The 10,559-nt window shown below is 47.3% G+C and overlaps 1 non-coding gene and 1 pseudogene across 1 annotated transcript; both read right to left on the bottom strand.

Moving 5' to 3' along the window:
* LOC142766558 (U2 spliceosomal RNA) lies at window positions 1-186 on the bottom strand. The gene has a single exon (XR_012884586.1). It is a non-coding gene; the product is annotated as a U2 spliceosomal RNA (small nuclear RNA).
* Window positions 187-10,167: 9,981 nt separating this feature from the next.
* On the bottom strand, window positions 10,168-10,347 carry LOC119168772 (U2 spliceosomal RNA; annotated as a pseudogene).
* Window positions 10,348-10,559: the final 212 nt, after the last annotated feature.

Genomic DNA, 10,559 nt, shown 5'->3' with positions numbered 1-10,559 from the left:
AGCGAGTGATCCTATCCCGGAGATAGAGCAATACCGGGCCAACCCGTGGCAGAGTGGAAACAAGCTTCAAACACTGCTCCGCATTGCAAAAATAAGTTTATCTTGGATACAAATAGAATCCGTATCACATAATAAGCTAATAAAAACAGACAGTGGTTATCAAAAGAGGAAACACATAGAGAGAATGGTAGTCTCGACCTTGCAGGTCCGACCGAAGGCCGGCCGAACCTTCCGATACTAAAGGGCCTGACCCCAGCGAGCCTTCAACCCACCGCGGGGCATTGCTCTCCCGCTGACGCACCCTGAAGTGAGACCGCCCAGTAAAGCTCAAAGGTACAGACCATCATAGGTCCAAAGACCCCAGACAGCCCTGCTGAATGGGCTAAGCGTTTAGGTGTGTAACAGGATCGAGCCATTGAACCAGGACCTGACCTCCGGACAGTGGAAGAACATGTAAATTGCGGCGCAACTGATCTGTTAGCTCCCGAAGGAGCGTGTCTTGGACGCAGCGCAAGTGCAAGAAGAAAAGGGAAAAAAGAAAAGAGTGGAAAAGAAAAAAGAATAGGGGAAAAAATGGTCCCCCTACAAGGGAGGGGGCGTGAAAGCCCGGCCTCAGGGCCAAGCACATGTAATCACGATGGGTAGGACTACACTTTGACCTTAGCGAAAAAGCGACTTTGCCAAAAAGCGACTTTGATCTTAACCAAAAGGCCGAGAAGTGCTCTGTCCGCTCGATGTTTCTTGTTTCGCTTACAAACATATTAAAATTGAAAGCTTCGTTTCCCAGACGTCGAAGCCATGTTTGCTTGCTTGCTTGCACGCGGACTTTCGATTACGCCCATGACGTCATAATGAATTCTTGCCGGCGCACATCATCAGGCACGTCACGAGAGATGCTACAGCACTTCTTTTTAAACCCTATACAAGGTCTACATTTCAAACTCATGCACCAAAGCCTGGAGGCAAATAAACGACAGTACCAAATGCGATTACGTCATCCATCTAACATGACTTCTACGATGGCTGCACAAGCTACGCCTCTGCAACGACGACCACAATCATCGGCGAGAAGGTGCTGCCGTTGGCTTCTTCAGCGCACGCAACATATGCCTTGTTCCGACTTGGCGGAACACTGCACCGGAGTCGAAGACAGTCCTGCCATTAAATGCCGACCCGGGAATCCGTGAAAAATGTGTACAGCGTGTTTTGTGTTGCTGGTCAAAGGAGGTTTATGTGGCGCAGCGTAACAATGTGAGTGTGTGAAATGCCACTGCGATGTCTTTGAAGCGTTCCGACTGCAGGCTCTGCCTTTGTTCTAAAATGTCCCGGTTTGCGGATTCCGTGTGGTAGGAGTGATATGGTGGCGTGTACGAGGCACCTGCGCGGCGCTCCTCCGATCGATCCCGGCATAAGGTTGTAGAAGGCAGTCGTCAAGTTGTCGTGAAAATCTGTGGAGAAGTACTCGCCTGTGCTTTTCATCGAATGTCGATGAGTAAGGTGCGAGTAGACTCGCGACATGCCGTCTTCGGGAGATGGGTAGTTGCACAAATTCGACCGTGGGCGACGTGCAACCATAATCATGGATTATTTTACCGCAATACGATACCGCTGATCCACTGTTGCGTCACTGCGCTCGATAGTTGTTGTTGTTCTCCTATTGTTAGTGGGGCATACCCACTGTGGGGGATTGGCCAATAATCGAGTAGTTTCAAAATTTACTGTTCAGATTTAGAATGATAGAGGTTTAACCGAAAGATTTCCGATAGCCTAGGAAAAACGTGGTGCTTAATGTAATGCATACAAGTATATACATAAACGAATTTATTCTTAGAATAGAGCAATAATCTGATTTTATACGTATATAATTATGTGGACCTGTTAGGATAATGAAACTGGTTAATTAGTCAACCTGTTAGTTTTATCAATATAGTCCCGGACAGCCGCGCATACTGTCGCATTAGGGAAACCAGAAATAGAAACTCCAAAATACGAAATGACAGGCAGATTTAAGTCCATACCAATACCACCTAAAGGTATTTCTAATAGGGTTTTTCGTAATGTGTTAAACCGACTGCAGGTCAAAAAAAATGGTCTATTGTTTCCAGTTCATCACAGAATCCACACAGTGGCGAAGGTGCCTGAGCAGACCTGTGTTTATAGTAAGTTAGATTTGGTACCCGGCAACGCAGACTTGTGATAGCTACTTCGTCTTTTCGAGTGCGCCAAAAGTCTCTTCGCCAGGGATATAATAAATGGCGATATTCTGTAGAGTCTGTTAGTGCTGAACCTTTAAAGACTTGCATAAGCGTACGTCTGCGGAATCGAGCAGCACTCACATAAGCGGATGATGGACAGAGCGGTAGAATTGGTTGGCTGATTGACAACTTAGCTAAAGAATCGGCTATTTCATTTAGAAACAAACCTTTACGTCCAGGCACCCAAACTAATCGTACTTTTCTCAAATGTGCAGGTACTAGTGCACGGAACGCCTTTGTTACGTGATTATCAGCACCAACAGAAAGTGCCACACAGAGAGATAGGGCATCTGTTATTATGACAGCTGATGTAATTGCTGTATCTAACATGCGCAAGGCGAGCACTACTGCCAGACACTCAGCCACAAAAACGGGTATGAGATCAGGTAGTCGAAGGGAATAAATCCAATTTAAAATCGGGCTGAAAATACCAACCCCTGACTTTTCATCGTATTGCGATGCGTCTGTAGCAATAATAACGTTCGTTTTAATACGGCGCTGGTGATCTTGTAGTAAACTATCCAAAATGTTATGGGGAAGTAATTTGGCATTATTAGGAAAAATGTCGTTGAATTGAATTTCCACCGGGGCTAAAGTATCACGACTCGGCATGATGTCGCATATAAGTACGTTTAGAGGCACCAGTAAATTTTGCACAAATATAATTTGTGGCGTGTGAAATCGCGGCCATCTAGCAGCAAAAATTGATTTCGGGGTGGAAATAAAGGCTGTTTCTGAATGTCTTAATGGTGATTCATAAATTCTTAAGAATGTCTGAACAGTCAGAAGGCGAATTCTACAAGAAAGCGGAGGGACCCTCGATTCGAGATACAACACGTTGTTGGCAACTGTTTTGGGAAGGCCAAGGCATAAGCGCAAAGCTTCTCTTTCCAGAACAATTAGAGGCCGCAACTTGTAAGCTGGAACTCCAGAGAAAAGTACACAACCACATTCCAAAATGAGACGAACGTACATGCGATATATCATTACCAATGTGTCTCTTCTCATACCTATGCGGTAATTGCTTAGCCTACGTAATATGCCAAGGGCCTGGACACCTTTTCCGGCGATATATTCGATATGAGGTCGCCAGTTAAGCGATGTGTGATAAATTACTCCAAGGTATTTAACAGATTCCACCTGTAGTATATCCTCATGATGGTAAGACAGAGAGATGTTCACAGGGTATTGCAGCGGGAAAACAAGGAGAGCACATTTACTGGGATTAAGTAATAAGCGGTTGCCATCGAGCCAGCTCTCCAATATATTAAGGTAAGTCTGCAGCTGTTCATATAAGGTCTGAATGTTATCTGCCATTGCAAAAATTGCGATATCATCTGCATAAACATAAGTTATTATATCCTGTTTACGTGGAATGGTGCTCATTAGTAAATTAAATAGCACCGGGGAAGCACCGAGCCTTGCGGTACTCCCCTCGTTTGGGTATGAGTAGATGATGAAAACCCATCTTTAAAGCAATAAAATTTCCTGTCCGCAAGAAAATTGTGAACCCACGCTACTATGTATGATGAAAACTCAAGATATTCTAATCGCTCTATCAAAATACAGTGCTCCACGGTATCATATGCTTTAGCGATGTCTAAAATAACTAAAGCTGCATATTTTTTATGTTGCCAAGCTAATTAATGCCGACTCTCCAAATCAACGTGGGCATCCCTAATTGAACAACCAGCCCTCAACCCGATTTGACAGGGACTTAGAATTGACCTCATGGTATTAATTTCAATATTTCGTATATTGATGATTCTCTCCACCAATTTCACTAAGTTTGATGTCAGTGTGATCGGCCTTATGTTATCCAGCGGGTATTCCTCATTTTCATTTTTAGCAACAATACAATTTTGGCAAGCTTCCATTCTGGAGGTATTCATGCGTTCCCTAACGAATAATTCACTAGTTCTAGCAAAAGATTACGCGATTCCTGGAGTAAACATTTCAACATAGAGTTCGTAATCCCATCTGGTCCGGGAGCCGTCCTCAGTAAGCAAAATACTGTCTGACTCAATTCAGCTAAAGAAACTTCTGGAAATTCATGCAAGTTTACCAGAGCGGACTGAATAGCCAAAACATTTGCAGTAAAGCGGCGTTCTAAACCTTGCGCAATGTCTTCTAGAGAGGTGTTCATTTCTTCCGGCGTCAAGACACATGACTGCTTGATATTAATTCTTGTTATTGTTGACCTTCACTAGAGGCTCACATTCAATGTGGGGGATTGAGCGCTTTGATGTTCTACTTCTTCGCTTTCTACATCTTCAGCTTTCTGTAGCAGCGAGGAGTAATAAGACTAACAGGAGCAAAGCACAACAAAGCGCTCCCGGGACGTTATCTCACACTTCCTGGGTTCCACTCCGCTTCAGGTACGCGCTTCATGCGTCCGCATGTATAGTGCACAGTTCCCCTGATACTTCCAGAAACTGGCCGTTCCAGTCAGGTGAGCATGCGAGGATGTTCGTTGTATAATGAAGGAATGATGACAACAAAAGGGAACAACAAGCATCATCGCAGGGTAAGGCACCACGAGATCCGCACTCCAGCTCCTCCATCTTCCTCGTCCTGTCAATACTCGAATGTCCCACCTGCCCGTTTGGTTCGCCCAATAAACCTCTTTACATTTGGTGGATCATGCTAGGCAACCACATCGCCTACAACTTAAAACTACGATCCCGCATCCTGCCGTCGATCATCCAAGTTGGCACTGCCCAACAAAGAATACCTCTCGCGGCCGTTCATATAAGGTCTGAATGTTATCTGCCATTGCAAAAATTGCTATATTATCTGCATAAACATAAGTGTTTATATCCTGTTTACGTGGAATGGTGCTCATTAGTAAATTAAATAGCACCGGGGCAAGCACTGAGCCTTGCGGTACTCCCCTCGTTTGGGTATGAGTAGATGATGAAAAGCCATCAATAAGACTAACAGGAGCAAAGCACGACAAAGCGCTCCCGGGACGTTATCTCACACTTCCTGGGTTCCACTCCGCTTCAGGTACGTGCTTCATGCGTTTGTATGTATAGTGCACAGTTCCCCTGATACTTCCAGCAACTGGCCGTTCCAGTCAGGTGGGCATGCGAGGATTTTCGTTGCCAATACCTGGAGAAGGCGTGCTAACCGGCCCATCTGTTTTGCGTGTGGCGGCCCTGGCCATATCGCCCATTACTGCCATCGTCGCGTGCCGGAATACACAGACGCCCGGACACAGAACAGCTTCATTTACCTTTCTTCATCTCGTCTGGAAAATTCTGACCCTCAGTCAAGCTCGTCTTCACGGGATTGTCCACGTACTATGTCTTCTCGCTCACCTTCACCCCGTCATCACTCCCTGTCACCCATGCGTCGTCAGCCAGCTCCTGAACACGAGGGAAACTAACCGCCGCAGTTCAGCAGGCAAGAACTGCGCTGTCGAAATGCTCAAGTCCTCGAACATTGCCGTCGAATATTGTCGAAGTTTTTGTAAAAGGTACTCGAGCATATGCTGTAGTGGATACCGTGCTGCCGTTTCCGTGATAGACGCTAAACTTTGCTGGAAGCTCCGAAAAGTGACGACGCCTCTTTATATGATGTCCTTGCAAACAGCGAATGAAAACCCGGTTCAGCCTGTAGCCGCCTGTACTGTCCGACTGATTATCGCGAAGAACCACTACACTGTTGAGTTTATTGTCCTTTCGTAATGCTCGCACGACATTGTACTTGGATGGCATTTTTTATTGCGTAACCATGCCGTTATTGATTGTTCAAGATCGGAGCTTGAACGTTTTCCGTTTTACGACCAACCAATCAGCCGCATTCAGCCTGCCGTACACAAGCTCGTCTTCAAAGAAGACACAGAAATTCCTCCGAGAGCAGCTGTGTTGCTCCCCGTGTTCTGTGACGGCATTAGGAACGAAGCTGCATTGTTTGAAACATCAAGCCTCTTCCTTAGCCGAAAATCACTTCTTCTGCTTTATTCAACCCTATCTGTTTCTGAAAAAAAAAACACTGCTCTTTGCCTCATAAATCCCCTTCCATATCCCTTCGAACTGTTTCAAGGTGAATCTTTTGGACACGTGCATGCCATTAATAAAGAACAAATTTTTTCTATGCCGCCAGATTGTTCCGGTGACTACGACGCCACCAGTGCCCTACACCCTTCCAAAATACCACCTTCCGAGCTATTCGATTTATCGGTTGCCGACGGACTATCGCCATCTGAACGCTCTGACCTTCTTCAGCCACTCTACCAGTTTCGTGAATCCTTTGGCGTTGCTCAACATACCCTTGGCCGAACTGCCAGTTTTTTTCACTGCATCGACACAGATTGCAACGCGCCAGTACGACAGCGACCATGCGGTGTTTCCGCCACGAAACTTCAGGCTACCACCGAACATGTTGACGATATGCTCAAGCGCAACGTTACCCGACCTCCCCAAAATCCATGGGCATCACCTGTCGTTCTTGTTAAGAAGAAGGATGGTACAATTCGCTTCTGCGTTGATTACAGGTGCTTAAATAAGATCACTCGCAAAGACGTATACCCTTTGCCCAGGATTGATGACGCTCTTGATTGCTTGCAAGGTGCCGAATTTTAGTCGTCGTTATATTTGCGTTCAGGGTATTGGCAGGTGTCCTTAGCAGATGGTGATCGTCCAAAAACAGCCTTCGTGACACCGAACGGGCTATATGAGTTCAATGTCATGCCCTTCGGCCTCTGCAATGCGCCAGCCACATTCGAACGCATGATGGACTCGGTTCTGCGGGGTTGGAAATGAAACATATGCCTTTACTACTTTGACCATATCGTCGTCTTTGCACCCGATTTCGCAACACATCTGTACGCCTGAAACATGTCCTCACGTCTCTGAAGAATGCGCAGCTCCAACTGAATCTCAAGAAATGCCACTTCACTGCTCAGACGCTCACCATTCTCGGTCACGTCGTATAAAAGGATGACGTTCTTCCCGAACCGGATAAACTACGCGCTGTCGCTGAATTCCCCAAACCAACGACTGTAAAACAGTTACGCAGCTTCGTAGGATTGTGCTCCTACTTTCGTCGGTTTGTGCGCAGCTTTGCCTCCATAATTGCCTCTTTGACCAAACTTTTAAACAGACCCAATGACATCTCATCATGGTCTTCCGAATGTGATCACGCATTTACCACTCTTCGCCGTCTCCTGACATCACCGCCTATATTGCGTCACTATGATCTCACTGCTGCAACTGAAATCCATACAGACGCCAGCGGTGTTGGTCTCGGTAGAGTTCTCGCTCAACGCAAGCCTGGATTCCCTGAGTATTTCGTCGCCTACGCCAGAAGAACGCTCAACAAGGCTGAGGTAAACTACAGTGTTATCGAAAAAGAGTGCTTAGCCATACTTTGGGCGATTGTGAAATTTCGCCCATACTTATATGGCCGCACCTTTGCTGTAGTTACAGACCACCATGCCTAATGTTGGTTGTCTTCGCTGAAGGATCCATCAGGTCGCCTTGCTCATTGTGCTCTGCGACTTCAAGGGTATGATATCCGCATTGTGTACCGTTCCGGCCGCCAACATACCAATGCTGATGCGCTCTCACGATCACCACTGTCCGCTGAGGTTGCCTCTATATCTTCTATAGAACACGCACTGTCCGCTCTTGACATCGACACAATGACCTCTGCACAGCACGACGATCCATAATTAACTTCACTTCTGGACGTCTTTTTTGGGGTACCGACACTTCCCACCACTCGAGCAATGCGACGCCAGGCTTCGCACTTCACCATTCAAGGTGGCTTCTTGTACCAGCGCAATTACTCACCAGATGGTAGAAAGTGGCTGCTCGTTATTCCCCGAAAACTGCTTACTACAATCTGTGCATCATTTCACTCTGACCCGCAATGTGCTCACGCCGGTGTCTTCAAGATCTACGAACGTTTAAGGAAGCGGTATTACTGGCGTGGGATGATTGCTTTTGTTCGACAGTTTATTCGCGGCTGCCACGAGTGTCAGTGACGAGAACAGCCACCGAATGCAGGAGCAGCTTCACTACAGCCGCTTGCGTGTCCTGACCACGCATTCGATCGCGTCGGAATCGACCTTTATGGACCAATGCCATTGACCACAGCACGTAACCGGTGGGCTATCGTTGCTGTAAATCACCTGACAGGGTACGCCGAAACCGCTGGTCTTCCTACGGTGACCACTCAGGACGTCACATATTTCATCCTCCATCGGTTTGTGTTGCGCCACGGCCTTCCTCGCAAGCTCCTCAGTGACCGGGGCCGTGTATTTCTATCCGACGTAATCCAAGCACTTCTCCGTCAGTGCCATACTGTACACCGGATGAGTACTGCTTACCACCCTCAGACGAATGGCCTGACTGAGTGGTTTAATCGGACCCTGGGTGACATGCTCGCGACGCATGTGGCATCTGACCAAACGAACTGAGACTGGTTCTTCCATTTGCGACCTACGCGTACAACACTGCTACCCAAGTCACCACCGGCTTTTCCCCATTCTACCTTCTATACAGACGTCAACCATCGCACAAAATTTGCACTCTGCTGCCATGCGCACCAGATGTATCTGAGTGCACGACCGTGTCTGAAGGCGCCCGTCACGCCGAAGAATCCCGTCAACTAGCGAAGCAGTTTAGTACGACTGACCAGCAACGCCAGAAAAGGGGCCGCAAAGACGACCACCCTCCTGCTGCAAAGTTCGTCCCTGGAACCTTTGTATGGCTGTATGTACCACCCTGTGCACCTTGTGTGTCTACCAAGCTACATTCAAATTAACATAGGCCATACCGCGTGGTAGAGGGCACATCGACCGTCAATCACGTCATTGAACCTGTTATGCCACTCGGTGATTATTGTCGGCGTCGACACGATATTATTCACGTGGACTGCTTGAAGCCGTTCTTCGACCCGCTCGTTCCCACCTGTTAGATCGAGAGGATGGATATATCTTTCTCGAAGGGGACAATTATAATGAAGAAATAATGAGAATAAAAGGGAAAAACAAGCATCAACGCAGAGTAAAGCCCCACGAAATCAGCGCTCGGGCTCCTCTATCTTCCTCGTCCTGTCGCTATCTCGAATCTTCCACCTGCCCGTTTGGTTTGCCCAATAAACCTTTTTACAGTTGTATTTAACAAGAACCAACGACAGATGAGTTGGTATGCTCGAGATGATGTCCGGACGTGTAGTGTATGATCAACAAGGCGATGGCCGAGGGCGCCAACGAGATAACTAACGGCATGGCAACGAAGTACGGCTACCGCTGGTGGAAGCTGGGACCAAGGTCGTTGGACATAGGAAGAGCACACAGACGCGTGCACGTCGGGGCTTTGCCACTCCAGCGCGCTGCAGGTGCGTGCGGGGTGCATCCTCTGCTGTTCCTTGCGATTTGATTTTGTGATGGGGAACAGTGTACATGCGAAGACGTCGTGAGAGCACACGCCTTCAGGGTAAGACGTCTCGTGAAGACGCGAAATAGGAATGCCAACGCGCAATAGAAGCTGTTTCATTTTTCTGCTGAAATGCGCAAACTCCAAAAGTGGAAATAGCTAAACAAGGCTGTTTTCTTACTTACACACCTTTAGATTTCCTTTGAAACTGTAATAACAAACTACTAATAATAGTTAATAAGGGGATGTTGAAAAAAAATGCAGTATGTATGCGTTAAGAAAAGGGGGACTCCTGAGTATAGATTTTCCGCACAAACATTTATTTTCCCAAAGCAATTGTAAGTGTGAACACAGCTAGTGCACTTCCGACGTGGGTGAAAGGCGGCGAAAACTGCGTCATCTGGAGTGGCGTGACACCAAGGCTTCGAATTGTCGCCTTACCCTCGAGGCTTACCCCAATATCCTTGGTGAATGCGGACACGTCGTTTTTATTGAGAGTAGTGTTTACTCAGCCCCGCAGAGATGAAGGGGTAGATCCCGAAGATAGTGTAATACCGGGCGAATCCGTGGCGGAGTTGAAGCAAGCTTCAAGCACTGCTCCACATAGCAAAAATAAGTTTAATAATTTGGATACAAGTAGAATCTGTATCAATCATTAAACTAATCAGAACAGAGAGCGGTTATAAAAAGAGGCAACACATAGAAAGAATGGCAGTCTCGACCTTGCTGGCCCGACCAAAGGCTGCCAGAACCTTCCGGGACCAAAGGGCTTGACCCCAAGGCTCCAGCGCCCTACCAGCTGCCCCAGCGTCCATCCTTCCTTACCAAAGGGCTTGGCAAGTCGCCATGGCATAGAGCTTCGGAGGAGCTGCCTTGGCAGAGGCCGGCAGAGGAGGGGCTGAGCGGAACGTCC

This window comes from Rhipicephalus microplus, chromosome 6 (genome assembly GCF_043290135.1).
Source record: "Rhipicephalus microplus isolate Deutch F79 chromosome 6, USDA_Rmic, whole genome shotgun sequence".
Classification (NCBI taxonomy): domain Eukaryota; kingdom Metazoa; phylum Arthropoda; class Arachnida; order Ixodida; family Ixodidae; genus Rhipicephalus; species Rhipicephalus microplus.
This window is presented reverse-complemented; position numbering and strand designations above follow the sequence as displayed.